General features: G+C 43.0%; 1 protein-coding gene across 6 annotated transcripts in view; it reads right to left on the reverse strand.

Moving 5' to 3' along the window:
* The window catches only part of Zfh2 (Zn finger homeodomain 2), a 370,912-nt gene that overhangs the window by 206,879 nt on the left and 141,684 nt on the right, over positions 1-22,349 (reverse strand). The gene's annotated exons all lie outside the window — the stretch shown is intronic.

The raw sequence follows: 22,349 nt of genomic DNA on the forward strand, positions 1-22,349 counted from the left end.
CGTGACGAATTTCGAATTATGTTTCTAGTTTACGATCGTGCGCGGCGGCACGCCTCATAAATATTTATTAGAAAATATCTGTCCGTAAGTCTGTAAATCTGTTTTATCAAATATCCATCACACCGAGCACGCAGCGAAGCTCGATATAATCAATAAAAAAAAGCTATTTTTGTCTATCCCCGCTTTTTTAAAGCGGGCGAATATTAAAATGGCGATAATAGCTGATTTTTTTTCCTACGACAGTATAAATTCGTTTATATTGTGTATAATGCTTCGCGTTACAGAAATACTTCCATTTACATTTTACAAGTCTTTTTTAATAAAGCTAGAAGTCATATTTGGAGAAATGCTGCAGTTGATAAAGTGTAAAATTAGATAATCGTCCACAATAAAACATAAGTAATGTTAAATAAATTAGTATAAGTTTCTTTTTTTTTTTAATAAAATTGATTATCGTGGAATCCTAAAAAATCTTCGATAAAATGCTGTTATCGGAATTAATAATTGAAAAACGGCATTTATTAATAGGTTCATTTTTAATAGATTTGTTTCGTCGATGTCACCGCGGGAGTCGATCTTGCTATCGTTCGCCGCGAAGCACCTTAAGTGGAATGAAAAAATATCGCGAAGAGTGGATACATTTACGGGAACATGTACCTACGATAGGCACTTCTAGGTCCTCTCGCCCCACTTTAAGGGGAACGGGAGAAAGATGGCTCGGCGTAGGCGAGCGGGGCGACTTTATTGGCCGGACTACAATGCAACATTTGTAGCATCGAGCCTCGTGGAATCGGCAGTATAACGCGGAACGTTCACCTGGCGAAAAAGTTGCGGCGGATCGCAAAGCCCGAGCGAGACGGACGCTTTTCCTACGGTTGTATTATTTAACGGAGCAGCAAGAGACAGCGTAGGCTTTACGTTGCCAATTCTGTTTCGAGGCTTTATGTCGTGACGATCATATTTATTTCGATTTGTGACAACGAAGGTTCTTCTCTACCCACCGCATGTGCAACTCGATATGCGGCCTACGAAAATATCTATTATGCAAAATAATTTACAATAATAATTAATTGAATCCGTGTGATTCAATCGCCAGGTTACATATGTGTGTGTACGTATGTCAGAATTTATATAAAATATAAAACTTTTTTTCGAAATAGATCAAATATCTTGAAAAGTGCATACTATAAAAAAGCTGCGCGAACGAGAACGTTTTAATTTCGAAAGTGTGTCAGAGGATTGATTGATACCTCGATCTGAAGATTCCGTATCGGCTTTAGATATTCTTGCGATAGTCGCGGTTCAACACCAACGTTGACTGATTACGTCGCATTGCCCTCGCATAGCGTGTCGCATTTGCATCAGGGCGATCGCTATCTGGATTCACAGCGTATCCGAAATAACCACCGAGGCGCAGACCCGATTGCGAAATCCGGCTCGTAGCACTCGCGTTTCGCGAATTAAAACTTCGGCGGGAGCGACGTGTACCCGGCGTCGGTGTCGGTACTCTCTCGGGGAATAAGTAATCGTCTAACAACGGCAAGCCTCTCCACTCCCGCGATCGCCGTTTACAGTTTTGCACCATGCGAACGGCCTCTTGAAGCTTTACGGATACTAAACACGAGATTCTCTTGTTGTTTCCCGCGATACTGCTCGTGGCGCAGAGATATTTATCTGCCTGGCAGAGATAAGTTTTGTCACACATCGGCGTAAGAGCTAAACGGTTAAAAAAATTTCGGTCTTTTATCCATATTTTTGTTGCAGTCGCAATCCATTCTGCCGAGTATTTCGTATCGATTTTTCATTTCCTTTTTTTGTCCACTTTTAATTGCATGTACGTACGTACATCTAGGAGAGGTAATTAAATTTGTGTCTGTCTCGTGTCAAATTTGCGACGTAACGATCTGCTAACTAATTATACGTATGTTTCTATTATGTCATTGCGGGACGACGAGCGCGATGTTATCCCGACAAAACGGGAAGGTTTCGCGCGGTGTGGATGAAAGGAATGCATGGCGACAACGGCGGGGGCCCTCAATCTTCTCCTCGACTTAGCACGCACGTACGCATGCGAGGGAACGCGCATGTAGCGCGCATGTAGTTAACCCGAGCGTCGGCCGACCTATCATTCGCCGCACATTTTTCCCAGTTAAATCCGGCAATTAGGTAAATAAAGCTACCTGTCAGTGCATAGCCGCGACTGTTGCAAATAACTCTGTAGCCACGCATAATCACGCGCGGTTGCCACTCTCGCGCAGCAGATATGTGTACGCCCGGTGGGAACGGGCGGCATTAGCGTACGCCGCGCTCGCCATCGCTTCCTTTTTCTTCCTGCTCAAGTAAAAGCGTCGTCCCCACGTCGTCGTCAGGCAATCGCATGTAATGCTTGGAAGTATTGATTGATGCGTGGAGACGCTTGTCCTCGAGAGAGAGAAGCAGAGAAAGAGAGAGAGAGAGGGAGAAATTTCCTTAGACATATGTATGTGTGTGGACGTGACGGCCTTCTCGGATTTATTTTATGTTTTCGTCGATCTTCTCCCCCTTTCTGTGTCTCCAACAGAGTTCAAGAATTCTGCGTCCACGACCGCCTACGCCGCTGGATTCAAGTAAAACGTTTACAGTATTGTACAATTACCTAGACCGGGATTCCATGGTCCTGCCACACCTACACCTACGCCTCGACTTGCCCCGGCAGGGGCGATACACACGTGCATACGCATATACGTAGCTACCCGGGTCCCGCTTGTGCATGCATATACACGCGTGTGTGAGTACATCGTGCGTTGCAGCTTGGGTTAGGTGAAGTATAATGCGCGGTCGTGCAGCTTTCGGGGCCCGGAGGCGCTAACATGAAAATCGTATGGTAATGGGGAACCGCGTGGCTCCTCCAGCATGGGGTCGAGCCCGGGTGTAGGAGACCAGTAAGTCCACGGCATAAGTCTAGGTTTCTTCCTAGTATTAGCGAACCGGGGGACTAGAATAGGAGAGTCGGCCCGGGAGGGCAGTCGGAGAAGCGCAGAATAGGCCGGGGATGAGGAGGAAGAGAGGACTCCGTCGAGGCCCTCTCGAGGAGAGTCCGTGGGCTCGCGTGCCTCCGATAATTATACGCTCGAACCGAGTCTTGGAAGAGGGGAAAGAAAGAGAGAGAGAGAGAGAGAAGAGAGAGAGAGAGAGAGAGAGAGAGAGAGAGAGAGAGAGAGAGAGAGAGAAAAAGAGACAGCGAGACGAAGGGAGGGCGAGAGGAATGGAGGACTATCGAGTCTGCGGTTCGACAGGGTCGGAGTTGACCGGCGTCTAATCGATTCGCCGCCTCGACATGGAAATTTCTTCGAGAAGCCCGCAGGGCTACCCTTCTTCTGCAACACCTACCATCTCTCGCGTCCCATCTACGTCCCTCACCCCGTCTTTCTATGTACCCCCTCGACCGTTTGTTCCCGCGCTCGCCCCCACCTCCACCGACCCGCAGGTTCGATGATCCGACGATGACGTACTCGTTTTGCACAGATTAGCCGCTCCTAACGCTCCATCCGGACATTTCGTGATCTCGTATTCGCGCGATGGATGTCAATCAGCCGGTCCGTTCCGTTAATTGACAGGTTGGCGATATAAACGGCTCCAGTGAGGCACTGATGTTTTCAGGAAGACGTAATTAAACTTCATTTGCGTGCTAACAACGCCCTATGTTGAACATATACCCGCAATTTTATCATCTTTCCCTTCGGCCTCGAAGTATTTCCAGTTTTAATCCCCGAGGCGAAATATATATACAAGTAACTTACTTAACCGTAGGTATAACCTCGGATAATATCCATAATCTGTACTATAAGCAAATACCGTAAAACGATCATGTGTAAAAATGTATAACAAATTACGTTTACATGGTATTTTCCTCTAATAATTAATAAACCACTTTTTTGTCCTCAACAGAAATATGATAAAAATTAAAATATATAAGTAAAAATAAATTAAATCTTATTTATATTACATAATAAACTATATAATAAATTGAGTAATATTCTTCACATTTTTTAAAAATAATATCTTTGAAGATATGGCATACTCTAATGTGTGCTGAATAATTTCCGATATTCCTTGAAATAAACTTCTCAAGTAAAACAATCAAAAAATGTTTAAAGTGTCTCTTTGTCAAGAATAACGTTATGATTACGAGAATAAACTAGCGCTTCGCCGCTTAATCGATCCGCTTTCTTTGAATTCTCAGGTTTTAAATACCTCATTACGAGCTTTGCGGAGGTTTACGAGGCGCGCTGTCCCCGATTAAAATGAGCGCAATGAAACAAACGCTTTTAAAGTCACGAAGGCCGTTTACATTGTACATAACGAATTTCGTGACTTCGCCAGGAGCACGAAGGAATGAAGACAAGGCGGCGCGCAACCCTTAAAGTTACACCAACGAAATCCCCATGGACATCAAGCGCGTTTTCCAAGTAATATTATAGTCCGCAATTAAAGCGCAAACTTCGAACAGATATTGTAATAATTGATAATAATATAATTGAAATATTCCAGCGTTCAAATCAATTAATTGAAATCGGATATTGTCGAACTTAATTCAGCCTATAATTTATTCCACTGAATGGTCTTCTAATGTTAAAATCAGGATAATTATTTAATTCAAAATCTTATTTAAAATTCAAGTTATATAAATATAAAATAATGAACCATTTATTGACCAATAATTTGAAAGTGTTACGAAATTAAAAATTCTTGAAAACCATTTACGTTAAGCATATTTCCGTCGTAGATAAGGGAGGAATGTTTGATCAAACTTTCCCGACGAGACAAGACCCCCGTCTCGCGTGCCGGCCAATCGAGCGTGAAGTCAGAAAGACATTAGACGACGACACCGAGCAGTTTTGTCGATCCCACGCGTGGACGTTTGCGCGGAAATCGGAAACAAGGTTCCGGACAGTAGTGTCAACAGATTTGCCCCCGATAGGTCCCTCGTCCGGAGGAAGTAACGGAGCGGAGATCGATCGGGTGAGGGGAGGAGAGGAAGGAAGAGAGAAAGAAAGAGAGAGACGCGGTAGGTGGGCAAGTGGAAGCGGGTTGACTCGGCGGTCGAGCCAAGGGTGGGCTCACGATCAAATATTAAGTCTTATCTGGCGCCGCTTTACCCAGAAGTCTCCTTTTTCCCTCCTTTTTCCTCCAGCTTTCCTCGACGTCTCCCTCTCGCTCTCGCCGCCTAATTATCCCCGCCAGCTCCTCGTCGATTTCACCGCACCCTCCCCACCCACCTTCTCTCCTCTTCTCCCCCCCCCCACCCCTCGGACACTCCCGCGTCGTAGCCGCGACCGATCGGTGAAACCACACACGTTGGGTATAGAATACATAAAAGTACCTAGCATCCTCTCGCTTCAACTTTATTACGCTTCTTTTCCGTCCCTCCCGTCTTTTTCTTTCTCTCCCTTTCTACCTTTCCGGCACGCTCTTACCTTCGATCGCCGGACGTTAATAGCCGCCACTAGCCTTGCCATTCTTTCGCCATCGCCGGGTTGTAATTAAGTGCCGAGCAAAGATGGTGCGTACGAAGGACGAACGATATTAAGAAAGAGTTTTTCTTACAAGGAGCACGATCGTGGTACATACACGTAAAGTAGAATAATCCCGAAATATTCGTATGTGCAGATATGAAGATACTCATAATCGAGTACGTACTTTGGAGGTTCATCGCACGAATTCGTATTTATGCAGAAACTCATATTTTTGTCGCGCCACGAGCGAAACGTCATGTCGTATTAAAAATAAAAACTACGTGGGCAGCGTGACAATCAGGCTGGTCAATGCACTCCACGATACGTCGATTATTAACGGGCATCGTATCCGAGTTCAGACGCGTTGCTCCACTTTTTTTTTGCGACACATTTGTCACACATTTGTCGCAATTTCGAAAATTAAGAGTGGGTTATTGACTCTTTTTAAAAATAATAAAAATAATAAGACATCTACAAATATTCCGCTGGAAGTGATATGTCATAAAATATGAAATTTTCACGTGCTACTTTCCTTATGCGATTTATTATAAAATCTAAATGTGAGAGAGAACGGATCATAATTTGTTAGCGCAGTAATTATTAATCGATGACCATATGCTTATGTAAAACACATTTATATTAAAATTCTGGTTATCAATATTCTGGTCTGTATGCGTTTTCGTATATTCATTTATGATTATAAAGTCATATGATTTTTTTTAGATAAATGGAAAGAGAGATTTACATACACTGACATACAGCAATAATAAATTTAGAAAAAAAACACGAGATAAGTAAGTGTGCATCATTGAATATGTATTGTCCAACATTATTTCAACATAAATACTGTCAGACAAATAAATTGTGCACATATAGATATGTTAATTACCAATCTCGTCTAAAATTTAATAGATAAACAAATAGGGCCTTACCAATATATTCGTATTATTACTGAAGAATACAACATGTATTTACACGGTATGCTTTGTCTAATTTAATTAAAAAGTTTCACGCTCTTAATGTAGAGAGAGATTTCGTTATAGTTTCTCATATCTTCGATATACGTTTTTGGCTCATTCGCATTTCATTCGGAACTGGAATCGCGTATGCAGGGAGAAATAAACGAGACAGCTTGGTCGGAGGGATTGCTGAAGGAAGACGAAATAGAGGGATGACAGTGGCGTCCTCGTTACGCGAAAACGAGGGCGAAAGCGTTTCGAGGATTCGATTGAAAATTCTTTCGGGTCCCCAAGATCCTTGTGGAAACGGGATTGGTCGGCACCAATGGAAAGGAAGTTTTTCCCTAATGACCGAGCCGAAGTGGTAACCGTTAATTTGGACCAGCCCGACCATTCCCCCGTACAATCGTCTCCCTATCGTCTCCTCCTCTTCTCTCCTTTCATCACTCGCCCTGACCCCTCATCGTGTTCATAAGGTGACCCAGAAAAACAACGCCAGCTCGATCATCTTCGAAGAAGAATCGATAAACTTGTGGAGAAATCGATTGGCAGCTTTATGACTTTATGACTTTATAAAGGGATTAAAGATAAATAGTACTTCGATAAATGTTAAATGACATACTATAAAAACAATGTTAATTATCTTTTAAAAATCTAGATTTGTTATTTTAATGAGAAATGTTAAAACTTAAACTACAACTAGTTCAATAGTAATTATTTAATATTTAAAAAATATATCTTTTCTATCATCACTGTCATTCACATAATTTTAACAGCCTGCTAAAGATAGAACGCTTCCTGTCGTTATGTCCTGTTATGTCCGAGAACAGATGTTTACATTTTGAAATATACGCTGTTCCTGATAAACATAGCGCGCTGCGCTTAAAGTGTTTTAAAGTGCGTTTTGGTCTTTCATTCTAGTCGGTGGACGAACTTTATTGCCGTGTTATGCCGCGCTAGAAACCGCGTGCACAACTTAATTCTTGTCTCCCGTGCCATAAATACGTCCATGTAATCGATATCGAGCGAGTTTATACGCGACGGGAAAAGCACAATGGGAAAGCCGGACGGCCGTCCGTCCGCAATTTACACGCGAGTGCCAGGGTGGCCAATGGCATTCGCTTCCGACGCGGTGTATTTATATACGCGAGCATCTTAGTTGGCTGCATTATCATCGAAGATCCAATTGGCGAGCCAGTCAGCTCGCACGTGGAGTGGAGACTAGCGCGTAGTGGGTAGTCACGAATTTACACTTCGCGCGACTATATTGTAGGACGAGATATGACACCAACGAGAAAACCACGATATCTCTCTCTTCTTCCGAGACGTCGCCTCCATTACGCGATTGTATCCATCTTGCGGCGCTATTTATACGGATACAGGACTCTCGGCGGCGTGATGTCTCGCGGACGAATATTTAAACACAAGTATATTGACTTAACAATATGCGATCTCAACGATACTTTGGATGCTTTGCATTTCTATTTCGACACGTCGTTGATGAAAAACGAAAGCTCGTATTCACTTACAGATAGGTGAATTTAAAGATAGCGGATTTAAAGATAGATTCGCTCACTCGATTCTAGGTTTTGTTTATCCAACAATAGAAGATTGCATTTTGCGTTATCATGTATCAAATCATTCGTCTGATTACGTATCTAATACTAGACATACAGCAAAAATATGGACATTTTTGGAAAAGCTATTAAAATCCTCTGACTAGATTTTATTATGTAGCTTCGACATAAATGATCTAATCACAATGTCAGGATTAACAAAGACGCTGACATTTGTTCGTTAAAAAATTTAGACTTTTATATGACAACAACTGCATGATAGGAGCATCGCAAAAGAAAAAAAAGAGAGCGAGCAAGTGAAGTGGCGGCTGAATCCTGAACCGCGAATCCCTCCTCAAGCACCGAATATCGTCTCGCGGAGAGGCTAAGGATAGCCCGGGTCGGGGGTTGATTTCTGGAACGGGATGGTGGCGATGGGGAAAGTTGAGGAAGCGGAGGAAGACGCGCGGCTCGCGCGGCTAGGAAAGTTAGAGAAGGAAGGAGGGATGAGGCAACCTCTCCGGCGCGGCGTGGCGGCCGAGGCGCTCTCGCATTCTTTTTACCGAGCGAAACGCCGCCGGCGGAGGCAGCGAGAGCGTCGCCTATCGATTTTTACTTCTAATGAATTCGAGCTAAAAACCACTCCTCCCCTCGCCGTGCCCCCCTAGCCCCGTCTCCCGGCCGCGACCGCCACCCTCGTGCTTAGACCACGCCGCTACCCTCTGTTCCACGAACCACGCCAATCACTGCGCGGCATAATTACACCGCCGAGCAACGCGTGCGACTCTGGCGAAGTCGTGTTTCTTAGCCTACGTGCACTGCAGTAAAAAAGAAAGGAGATAAACAAGGAAGAGAGGCCGGGTGGAATGGGGCCGATGGTAAAGGGCAAGAAAAGGCGCCGTGCGCGCTAGGGGCGAGTACCGTGAAGTCAGAGGGTAGGTCACTTAATTATTTCCCAGCGTCGATTTTAATGGGTCTAATACCGCGAGTTTGATCCGCCGACCGCAGTTTCGTTCGACAGACGAGCTAGCGTAACGTTCAAATCAAGTTCTGACTATCAATAAAGGCAAAATAAAAAGTTAGTCAATTACTGTTTAAGCATAAATAATATACACTTTATAAAATAGCACTTTGTTGCTTTGGTGCTGATTCAAGAATAGATCGGACAGATTTTTGCGCATTATGTATTAAGTCTATATTTATCGAATTTATGAGAAGAAAGAAATACTTTATAAAAGTTATAAAAATTTATTATAGTAATGAATAAATTGATTATAGTAATGAATATACAATAAAAATGAAGTTATATATTAATGTAAGTTATATATTAATTAGTTATAAAAATTGAGCAAAACTCTTCAACGACTTTTTGTTGCATTTCTCAATTCTGAAGTTTGGATTAATTTTAATATGTCTATTATATTTAGAAATAATAAACTAGCGTTATTTTAAAAATCTATTAACGACGTTAATAGATTAATGTTTTATTAAATGTAATATTTAGCACGTTTCAGGTTTCTTTCGATATTAAACAGGTCTAAAACGATCAAATTCTGAAAAAAGATTAATAATTAAAATGAGCTCCGAAATATCTTTATAAAGGAAAGGCTAAAATCTTAGAGAGAATATTCATCTTGATCCGAGATTATGAACGACGGACATCTGAGTAGTTCTCGTTTTTAGTCACTCCGCTAATGAGCGCACAGTCAATCACACTCGCGCGGTGGATCGCGTAATAGCCGCGCCGGAACTTTGAATCACATTCAAGTTTCATATCGAGTGGCGGTCGGGAATGTGTTAGTTAAAAGTAAAAAACGAGCGTTGGAGGTTGTCGACTCGGTGCAGCCGACGTATGTCACATCCGGCGTTGCGGAATCGGGTCAGCGGATGAAAACGGCGCGAATAAATCACATTATCGGGAAGGAGAGACAGTCCCCTGATGAACGTGAAATCTAAATCCGTGCCAGTCGCTCTTCGTTTGATGTGATTCACACATTAGAAATCATTCCGAATATTACAGACGCTCCACGTACGTGATTTCGTGCGCGCCCTCGTGTGTGTGTGTGTGTGTGTGTGTGTGTGTGTGTGTGTGTGTGTGTGTGTGTGTGTGTGTGTGTGTGTGTGTGTGTGTGTGTGTGTGTGTGTGTGTGTGTGTGTGTGTGTGGCGTGAGAATCTGTCTATGTACGTGGGGGAGTGAACACATGCGTCGGTAGGCATCGCCGTGGTTACCACGTTGATGTACCGGGCAGGAATAGATTGCAACTTGTTGCCAGATGTGCAGTGCAAATAATCGAAATCGTAACTTCCGCCGAGAGAGACTCGCAGCTTCGATTGCCGCTCCGCGATCGAAAGATCATCTCTCTCCTCTATTGCATTAAAATTCCATTGTGTCGACTCCTTGATTGCGTTCTTCTTCGACGTTTTGCCTCAAGACAATTGCAATCTGTCAGATAGATTGCATAGATTCGCGTAGGTTCACAAGACTTTATAGTCTTGATCTCTGAATTGTTGCAGCAAAATTTTTGACATATCTAACTCTTATTCATGTAGCAACTATTCTCTCCGTCTTTCTCTCGCTACGTTCGAAGGTATTTGTTATTTCCTTCAGCACTCGATTCTCCATAATTTAATTTAATATGTCTAAGAGCTAATGTTTTACAACATCTTGCTGATAATAAAATAAATTATCTAATTTTATACAAAACGCTTATCCCAATCCATTCTGCTAATTTATCGTATCCTGCATTTATTTAACTGGAACTTATTTTTATACGGCAGACAGATTCCACTCACACCGGCGGCGCGGGCGGCGCGAAGAAAACAGAAGCAATACAAAGCCCAACGAGACACAACGAGGTTTCTAAATTGAATCGCGGCGCGGGTGCGAATTCGAGAGTCGTACAGTCACCGAGAATCGATCGTAGGGTCTTCAAAACCACTTCCCTCCCTCCCTCCCATCCTCCCTGCCCCACCCCCGCGGCGCGAATTCTTGCCAAAGGTTTTACGAGTGCCTCGGGGTGAGAATCGCGCATAATGCGCAAAAACCGGTTCGGAAATCCATCCCTTTAGGAGCCGCTAACTCGGCCGTGTTACCGAAGCGCAATTATCGGCGAGACATCGAGATAGGCTATATACATACATATATACAGACGGCGGTGGCAACCCTCCTGGGACGAGGGAACGTTAATTGAAATGAAACCGTGCGAACGAAAAATTCTGTGGGGCGAGTTTTATGCCGGTCCGTTCCTTCCTTTCCTCGCTCGGGCCCTCGGAGCCCTTCTCATCTCGTTTCACGACTTCGCGTTAGTCGTGAGAGGAGACGGATGACCGCGATTTTTCCGAAATCAAATCGCAGCGTTAACCTGTCATTTCATCGCCTTTTGGAGAATCGTTTCTCGTGCGCAGGCAAACGTGCGCGCTTTATCGACGCCGAATCCTACACGAGAGATTTCCGGGTATAAAATTGAGAATCAGATGTGACATAAGTTATTATCGTCTTCCGGAGAAGAATTATGCGCGCGAATGCACTCATTCGAGTCCACCGCGATCTAAATTTGCATACTGCTGAAATTCAGATGGTAAGCAAGAGATAGTATAAATGGTTCCAACGATAAAAACACGTCATGATCGTAAAAATTTTTAATTTACATGGAAAGACGCCTTTTTCATCGCTTCTTGGATAATTAAAAACTGACTTTATTGCCTGGAACAAGGTTGACGCGCAAAATGGGACACGGAGAGCCTTTTTTATTTCCGGTCATTAACCTGGTTAATCCAGTGCTAATTAAAGGAGGAGGGGGGGATTTATAAGCAAATTCCGAGGTGCGACGCCGATTGAAATATCCAACGTCGCGCGGCCGCGGCAAGCGAGATCGACGATCTTATCTTGGGCCAGTATCGATCGTGACGATCACGCGAGCCGCTCTCGATGACACGAAGCGAAATGTTAGCAACAAATTGCCGTTAACGTGCCGTGCCGTGCGGCGAATGACGTCGATGCTCGCGGCGGGCTACGCTCGCCAGTAATTATCGTAATTACCGCAATTAAACGTCGCGTCGCGCCAACTGTTAATTATTACGGCCGGGCTCAGTTTCCCGGAATGTTCCCGCTGTTTGTCGCGTGAAACGAATTTACTGCCACGTACACATTGTTTGCGCGGAAGAAAACGCCGTTTTCTCGCCACGTTGCGCGCACCGCTAATGGTACGCTGTAAATATAAAACTTTCGGGGTGCGCGCGCGCATATATACACATATATTTATGTGTGTATATAAATGTATGTATGTATACGTCATGAGCCGTGGCCGTCCCCGTTGTTTCGATGTGCAGCAATTTATGCCAGCACGCCGACGCACGCCCGTTACGACGGCCGAGCGCGTATTGATTGATATCGAAGGCTTTAATTATAACATCGGTGCCGCGCGAGGCGGAATTTACGACCGACGACGTGTCGCGAGGATTTCCAAACTCTATTAATACACGTCATTGCTTGACTAACGCGCGCTCGGCTAGCGTCGCTATAGTTAGGATTACGTACGATGATGTATATGCTACGGAGCCACGTTGATAGACTCGTAAAAAATGATCGTGAGCAGATCGTAAAAAAGATCTCTTTGTTCGGGAGGATAGGTGCCCGTTAAGAAAGGGAATTGGTTAGTGTTAGATAACTTTTTTCTTTCAAATCTTGACCTACAGCAGAATACTTCGAAAGAAATAGCGAAGATTTCTTAAACATCGGTTCTCAAAAGTTTGAAATTCTCCACTTTTATTATTACTGCTCCGAAGGAGAGGCTTTAAAGAGACGAAGTTCCGAAAAGAATCTCATCATTAGCCGGAAGCATCGAAGCAAAAGGCTATCGAAGTATTTATCATCGATCGGCGAGGACATGGACGTCACGAATCTTACAAATTCACCCGAGTTTAGCCGTCTATGGGCGTAAAATGTAACGTCGCGTCGATCGCGACTAATAGGATTTTCCGCGGCTCGGCCAGAGTACAATGGCAACGATAATGAAATTACCGAGGGGTCAGCACTTAATTACACTGATGCGTACGCATACGCCCTGAAACTTTTGATTTTCTAACAACCCATGGCAATTTCTACCTACATAAAATCTGAGACATTTTAAATAAATCCAGATTCATTAGAGATCATAATTTTTAAAGGTTTATTTCATTTTTAGCGATTTCTGCCATCATAATTTCATTTCCAATTTATATAGCTGAAATGGACGTCTTGTCGCGATACAAAATTTTGCGGTGTCGAACGAAAAATGTATGCCCATTACCCAATATACGAGTCTCTTAGCGATATCTCTCGCGATATCTTTTAGCACGCATTACGCTGCACCATTTCGAAGACACCTGCAAGCAAACGGCTCCACGTTTAACCCTAAAACGGAGACGCACAAGTAACAAGATCGACGTAGTAGGCCATAATTTTGTGATGGAAAAGAAAAAGGGATGGGACGGGAGGACGGGGATCGAGGGGAAGTCGAGGGGGGGGTCGAGGTCTTCGTTAGGGCGCGTTTCCGACGGTTAACTTTTCGATTGCGGGCAAGCCGCGACGCGAGACGATGCCGTGTCGAGTGGAGACTTTCCGATCGAAACCCAAGTCGAAATAACTCCATTTCAGGGCGGACGACGACGGATTACATGGCGACCCTTACCTTCCGGGAAGAGCCGATCGATAGTCTCTCCCCGGCTCGACCTGGGGCACGCCGATCGAATTCGCTAATCGCCCGGACTCATTCTCCATTGACCATTTCTCGTTACGCGAGGAGGATACACCGGCAAGAGTTTCTTCCCTCCCTGTCTCGGGCTGTTCTCAAGCCGGCTCCTCTCGAAGTTAATTGATTCTCCCGAGAAACCACGGTAATTGATCAACGGGGAAAATTTATGACCAAATAATCACCGCAATTAAAACGATGGATCACAAATTCAAGTCGTTTGTTTAGGAAACCGCGTAGATTTCGAACCAATAAAATTGTGAGATAGCACGAAGTAGTACGCGCAGTGATTTAAGCAACGGCGCCTCTAGATCATAGTTATGATAACGAAAGCATCATTATTTATTTAATACTGAAGACGTCATCTTTCTCAAGATATTAAAATAGAAATGAAAAGAAGAAAAGCGAGTGACTTCGTCGACATTGCGAAGAAAAAATAAGATACGTCACTGAGTTTAAATTATTGTCAAAACGTCTCGATTTTAAAATCACGCTTTCCTACATTTATTGTAATGCTAATTTATCGCACTACTTTTGAAGTGCGCTATCCTCAAGCCAGGGCGCACGCTTACCTCACCAGAATCTTAAGCGTCGTCTACAATACACGGAGTAAGCGTGGAGTAAGGAGTAAGAGTAGGCGTAAGAGGGCTATTTTCGGTTTAAGAGAGCTGGCGTAAGGGCGTAAGCGAAATAAATTAATTTTATTTCTTACTCCTACTCTTACTCTTACACTTACGCTCGGCCAATCAGGACACAACAGGCTATAATGCTTACTCCTGCCTACTCTTACTCCTTACTCCACGCTTTCTCCGTGTATTGTAGACGACGCTTTATACGAACTGCGCAAATCCTGCGTTCTATCCTGAAAATCTGGCGTTTCGGGTAGGACCAGGCGCGAGAGGAACCAACGGCACCGATGCGTGCGCGTGTAATCACGTGATCGCGTAACCGTAGGATAATAACAGGCGGCGCCGGTTCGTTACAAATTAATGATCGACCCCGCGGAGGCCGAAGGGGGCCAAGGGAGCCGCTACGGCAATGGGACCCCGTGATTTCGTAACTGATTTCACGGCGTGGCTGCCAGCCTTCTCGCACGCACGTACACACGTAATACACACGCACGCACGCGCGAGAGTGCGCGAGAGTACGTGCATATGAGTATGTGGGCCTCATTGTAACGCGCGCATGCCGATACGGAAGTACGCATCGGGCAGATTTTCACGTGGAATTTGCGTCTCTTTGTCTGTGTGACGTGAGAAACATTGTGTAAAGGGGCAAGGCCCCTGGGCCCGGGGTCCTGATCGAACCGATCGAACCGTTTCCAAGGACCCTTCTGAACTCGATATTCCTACCCCTCAACGGGGACAAGGGATCTAGGATGAATCGAACAGTTGCCACCTGCCAACCGATTTCTGCAATTGTCTTCGAAATGGCAACAGACGCGAAGAAATTTGACGAAGGAACGTCTAATCGTACTATTATTGTTCGCGCAACTTAAGCATCATTCATGTTTAAACGTTTACAGGATTATTTGTCCATTAATGTACTTTAAAATTTTTGTTTCTTTATAGCATATTCGTATCCTATGTATGTTTATCTTTTCTTATTTATTATAAGAAAATACATAATTAACGCGTGAATTATTGTACTTATTATTATGCTTTATACGTATTGTTATATTGAATAAATACTTGTTCAAAAAATGTTATTATATAATGCTACTTATATATTTATTGGAGTATATTACCCAAATTTCACCACGGTAAAAGGAGATAATCTCTTATATAAAATCACCCATAGTTGCATAAATTTCCATTAATATGTTATTGGTTAAAAACTAAAAAGCAAACTGTGAGTCACTCTAATCCTAATCCAGATTTAAAAACGGTATAGAACGCTTCGATATAACCCACGGGGTTATATCAAATGGAATAAGCAAAAGGAGCTGGAGGCTTCGGATGGAAAGTGGAGAAACAGCAAGAGTAGAGCAGCGGAGAAGAGGGGAAGGCGAGTTGGCTCGTCGTATAAAGAAAGGATCGAATGGAAAGAAAAGAGAGATAAAGGAGAAGCCCGTACAGAGCGACGGGAGGGATGCCTCCTTGCGGATCAATCGATAGGGAAATATCGACATAGGGGTGAGTCGCGAAGAGACACGCAGGACGGGAGGGATGGGGGGCAGACAAGGGAGAAGGCACCTGAGAAAGATGAAGAATACGAGGGAGCCCAAAGAGGGAAAGAGAGAGAAAGAGACAGCGTAAAGAAAGACATCGGCGACAACGGGCGTCGGAGGAGGGTTACGGATGCATAAGGGATGGCATTACTCGAGAAAAGACGAGCTTGGAGGGGTGACCGCCCCTTCCTTTGTTTGAACCGTCTCCGTCGGCACGGAAGCTCCTTGCGTTTCTGAGGACAGAAACGAAAAATGTCGCGCGTTAGTTTAGCCGTGCGAATTTGTGAGTCGCGAGCATTTGTCTTGCTCGAATGGACCACGTAATTAAAGCTGGTTCGCAGCTTTTTGTCTAATGCCAGAGATAAACGAGCTTTGACATATTGCGGGGTGAAATAAGTGAAACCGAAGCGTAACTGACCTCGATCGTTTTCCCGATGAACAATACGGAGTGGATAAAGAAGTTTTCGCTCGAGTTTTTGTCACCGGGACACCCGTAGTTGGACCATTTCTTCACAATACTCGATGTTTATCGTAACCGAAGTGTTTTCAACAATATTGAAGTCAATCTGATGACAAAAACCGATTATGCGAGCTTGGGCTTGACAAAAAAACTGAAGAAACAAGAGGATAATGACAAGGGTAAAGAAAGAGATTCTGTTGAAAGATCTTAAGCCAAACTTTCTTCAGACCTATTCCCTAGAATCTCTTAATTCGAGGCTCAACGTGTCAAGATCAAGAGCACCATAAGAAGCTGTGTACGGTTTTTACGCGAATTTCTTTCTAAGACAAAACGCTCGATGTAAATTATAATTTAAATCTATAGACACAAACTAATGAGAGTATAGTAATAATACTTTAATTTTTATATCTTCAATATTTATAAAAAGTAATCTTTCTTGATATATAATATAAAGAATAGGTCGATATATTTATCTCGAATGCTATTCTACTTGCAGTTATTAAAATAATAAAGCATATTATCTGTGCCGTAAAAAAATATTACAAAAATGTTAAAAGTATTGTTAAATTTTAAAAGTATCTAATAATACTTTTAACATTTTTGTGATATTTCTGCGGCACAGATAATAAGCTATTAAAGGAATATCAATCTAAGATATTGTGAAAAGATCTTATTAAAATTCTGTCATTTATTTTAAAACGTAGAAAAATTCGCGTTTATTTTCACGTGTAGAGATCTTCGTATACTTCGCCACGAGATTCCACATCTCCCTTTCTACAAAAAAAGAAACAATTCAAACCGAGCGTGTGGCGCGCTCGCAACGCAAACGAGAATCGACGCGGGAATATACATGGCTGATTGATAAAATCGGCAATATCGATCGAGAGCTTCTCACTTCGATGCGGCACGTCCGCGGGGATACCGTCGTCTATGAAGTGCTCTCGGGTCAGGAGCTTACGAAATGCAGTCGAACGACTCTCGATCTCGCGCGGATCTCTCCGCTCTCCGCTCGCCGTTATCGAACCTATCCAGGTTCAGCGAAATCATCGCCGCGGATGCGGCACGGCAATCAGATGACCCGCGGGCACGTACGCCGACAGATTTAAATTGCAAATTGATTTCGCTTCTTTGTAGTCAGCCACCTAGCGCGTATACCACCTATCTCCGATACGTGACGCGGTAGCACGACATGCATCTCGCCGCCCGCAGCTTGGGCGCGAACACTCTTCCCGGAATTAGTTCTAATCTCAAACGTACCGGAGTTCTGACAGGTGTGCCGGGAATCCGGGCGACATTTCATCCTCGAGGAGCACGCGGGAAGAGATCATCGATCATCGCGTGGTTTTGCATCGAATCACGTCGGAGGGATTAATATTCGCATCTGAGAAACGCGAGGCTCATAAATTTACATAAAATCATGGAATTAATTAATTCAGGAAATATCAAGATGTAAATCTGTTTACTGTTAAAATGTAATTATCCAATGTAAGAAATTTTTCGCTTTGAAGACAAGAATGCTCCGCAGGGGATTCTCTTTCTCACACTAATAGATCCAGTAGAATATGTGTGTATGAAATTTGATGAAAAAATAATTCGTAATTTGGAAAGATAATTTTTTTGCATGTCTGCTTCTTTCTTTTTAATCAAGTTTTTCATTCTGGCTCATCACTTTATAATGTCTTTGTTTAAGCAGGTTTGCTTGTTCATATTTATTCGATTCTACTTTGATGTCTGTCTCGTTATAAGCAGATACTTCTAATAAAATATTGACAGAAAAAAGATTAATAAAAAAGTATTATTATAAATGATTGTCATATACATTGTTGCATATACAATGCGAATGTATTTTCGCAGATAACCTTGTTTGTTCATTAAATAATGATTTATACACCACTGCATAATAAATTGGAAAAATAATTTAACATCTGTCGTGTATCAGACGAATATGCAAATTTGTGCGACTTCTCGTTAAATTATCTGCACTTGGCGATATAAATTGCTATTTTTATAATAGCCAATAATTTCAATTTTACGGTTATTTAATTATAAAAAGACGTCACAAAAAGAAGTTACGTGCAAAAAAATTATAAAATAGAAGGCTGCATGAAATTTTCCCTTAAAAATAAGAAAAATTGGCTTTATATTTGCTACATAATCTATCAATAAAAACATAGCAGAAAACGACATTTGCAAACCTCAGTATGAGTACTTCAACTTATTTAATTAATGATACTATAATTATTAATTATAAATCATAATTATGATAGTAACCTTGTACTGCTTTAGAATATCAAGGTAGCTCGCATTAATATAGCTTGAAACGGTTTGCTAAACGGAGACAAGGAGACTAGAAATAAAGTGCACTCGTTACACGTGCTCTGACTCAAAGAATATCTGCGAAATCAGGATCGCCGTCGAAAAACCGGGTGGTCGGTTCCTCCGACACTTACACGTATCCCTTTTCGCGACCTCTAGCCCTTTTTTTTCACTCGTGCTTTGATACAGCGACGCGATACGCTTGCATGTATCATCGTTACACGCGATCCCGCATTCTCTTTCTCGCCCATGCCGCGAGGAAATCCTTAATGCGACGCTCAAAGGGAAGCAGTAAATTACAAAGTAACGAGGCCCGACAAAGGAAGACTCCTTAAGCGCCATTACGGGGTGTACCTCGTTTAACGCGTGGCGAGAAAAACAGTGCGCGAAGGTGCAACTAAATTATTCCCCATTCTATTTATAAGGAAATCTTGGGAAGAATATTTATAGCAATCGCGCGCGCGCTAGCGGTTCATATTTTATATCCCGTGGCTAAACGGAGCCGAGTCCTTATTTTAAGACATAGCGGCGCGTTTCCTTGCTGAACCACCGATATGGCCGCGTTACGTAACCGCGTTTCAATTTGAATGCTTATCGCGGCGATGCAACGGCAATAAAACACGTCGCGTCAATCATAGGGATAATAACGGGCAATTATGTAGCAATTAAATCTTTTGCCCGCACCGCCGTAAGCTAACCACGTTGCAATTCGTCGGCTACATTGTCTGCAGGTAATACACCACAACTGATTTTAATTACAAATTTTAATCGCACTTCTTGCGCCGCGCGCAACAACGTCTCTACTTCGTCGAGGAAACGTGACGCGTTGTTTCGGACTTTTTACAACGGACGCATCTACAGAAATAAATATGACGACGGTCTAGTAATTATCTCGTAACGATTATGGTCGATCAACACCTTGAGCAAACCCGGATAATTGCAAATATGCTAATGTTATATATTCGCACTTCTTTGTTCGTATATCCGACATTAACGCAACGTTTAAATCACAACGCATAAATTTATCGCAACTCATCTTTGATTCATTAATTATTACACTATTTTTCTACTGCGTGGCGTGCAATTATTGCAATTATTTATTGCAATTGCAATCTATTTTTACAAGCTAGATTCGGGAAGTGTGTCTCTTGTATTTCAATCCTTTTTATAAATGACTACTGTAAAGCATACAAGTGGATTAATTATATTTATAATAATTATGATATAAACTGTAACTATAATAAAAAAATATCAAAAAAATGTTACACAAACTCTGTCACACTTAAATTTCTGTAATCTTTCCTAAATTCCTGTATAAGATCAAGTGGTCGTTACAACGAGCGTCCGACGTGTGAACGTGTAACAGAGACAAGAAAAATACCATTTTTCACGTTGAAATAAAACTAGCAAAAGATCGATCTTCCAGCACGACCGACACGCGCAGTCACCGTGTGATTATCCATCGTAAGTGTCTCCTTACCGCGTCTTCGAACCAAATCTACACGGACGCTTCGCAGAAGTCCATCGCGGAATATCGCGGCGATCAGCCCGTTTACTGTCGCCTACGACAGATCGTGTCGAGGCCCCCGCGCTCTGCCCGCTCGGGCTATCGGGCTCGGGCTATCCCGCCTAACGCGGCCTAACAATGAAACCTCGAGAAAAACGATCCTTGTCGGGGGAGGTACGCGGAGAAGGGGGCGAGCTCCGATGGGTTTCTTCGCGCGGCGCTTAACGACGATTTCGATCGTTTACGACTTTAATAATTTAGGCGCGGCTCTGCTCGCGAGGCTCGACACGTTTTCGGTCGTAAACCGCGCGACTAAATCCGTATTTATGGGGAAGAGGAGGCAGCAGTCCGGCTCGGCCGCGGCCCGTCTCCTTCCTACCTCTCGCCTTCTTTTTCGTCCGCCTCTCGTACCTCTACGCTCTCATCGTGGCGCAGAACGAAGGGGAACCACCGACTGGCGAACCGATCGAAAAGGTCCGAGGAGACTCGGCGCTGAGACCCTCTCGTGCCTTCAACGACTGATCGATCCGGGGGCTTGTCGCATGAAAAAAACACCTCTGGTTTACATTTTTGCGCGCGTATACACTCGCGAGGGCGCGCTTAGGGCGTCCATTTACATTCATTAATCAGCGCGCGGTTCATTAATCAAATTCCGCGAACACAAGTTGCGCAACGCGTCAATCGCCAGCCTCGTTCGGCGTCGATACTCAGGCGCGAGGGTTACGATCGGTCGTTCAATTAACTCATTGCTCGGTGCGATCTGCATTTAATCGCGATCGGTATCGGGCCGGCCGCGGCGCGCCGCACACGCGATCGATTGATATTAGCGGCAGCCAGTCGTTATAATATCGTAAAGCGGAGTGCGAGTGGGTCGACACGCAAAACGAATACGTCAGATTGCCTGATCGCTAATTACTTCTCAATCTGGTACTACTTTCTCCATGAACGCCGAGGCGAACGCGAATAGTGATGCAGTTTCAGTTTTAGAACCGCGAATGCAGATGCGGACTTAATAGCGCGAGAAGGAAAAAAAGGTAAGCGTGAACGAGTCCACCGGTAATCGTACGGTCGGAATTTTATGATCTCGCCGAAGTTTACGAGAGCCAGGGTCATAAATTCGTCAATTTAAATTCATTGAGCGGATTATAGATACATAGTTCAGAGCGACTTTAATATTTGCATAATTAACAGGAAATTTAAATCGGGGCACCGGTAATTTACGAAGATTCGAAGACGATATGACTGTCTTACGCTACATAATAATTATATGTGTTTGTTTGGAACTGGTGACATGGAATAGTTTCAAATAAATGCGCATGTTGCTTTGTAATGTCAAGTTTTTTGAGATTAGTGCAAAACATTTTGCATTTGACCACGTGTCGGATTACCCTTGTGTCAATATTCATAATAGAATCGTTATCTAAGAATAACGAGTCAACTCGGAAAAATATACTTATTTAATTATCAAGATAGAGAGTTCTACAGTTAAGTTTCATACAAAGTATACAAATATACCTTTTTAATTGTAAAGAATATGTAATTGTGTATTATATTTACGGTGAAGTAAAATCTTCTCGTAAGAACGGATAAACTAATTTGAAATCAAAATGAAAAAACATATTTTTTAACCCAGGAGTCACCTAGAGTGATTTTTACATCCCAGCAGTAAGAAAATACAGCTCAGTCATAATATCGTTTTTACTGATCTCTACCTATTTTTTTATTTCTCCTTACTTAAAAAAAAATATCAAGTATATATAATAATATTAAATATTAATAAATTATAGAACAATCAATAATATACAATATATATGTAGTTAATAACAGAAATTTTCATTAGAATGTAAAAAACACAGGTGATTGTTTACGTAAGTCTGTTTCTTCTGATTTGAAACGTTTGTAACGCGATCACAATATGAATATAATTTATGCGATTGTATAGATTGCAGAGTTTTTAATCAACTGTAATTAACTCTTTCATCGAGAGCGCGAGATCCGTTCCGCTCGATGGCGTACGCTGCCAAAGATAGAACCGGTTCTCCTAGAGGAGCAAAGGATGCAAAACCGATAAAACGCCCGTAGCGCGGAATCTGAAGGCGCGGTCGTTAACGTTCGCGCGGACGGCGAGTTGTTAAACATTTCGGTGACGCATCGCG

This window comes from Temnothorax nylanderi, unplaced genomic scaffold (genome assembly GCF_030848795.1).
Source record: "Temnothorax nylanderi isolate EJ_2023f unplaced genomic scaffold, tnyl_v1.0 TNYL_tig0066_pilon, whole genome shotgun sequence".
In the NCBI taxonomy this organism is placed as follows: Eukaryota; Metazoa; Arthropoda; class Insecta; order Hymenoptera; family Formicidae; genus Temnothorax; species Temnothorax nylanderi.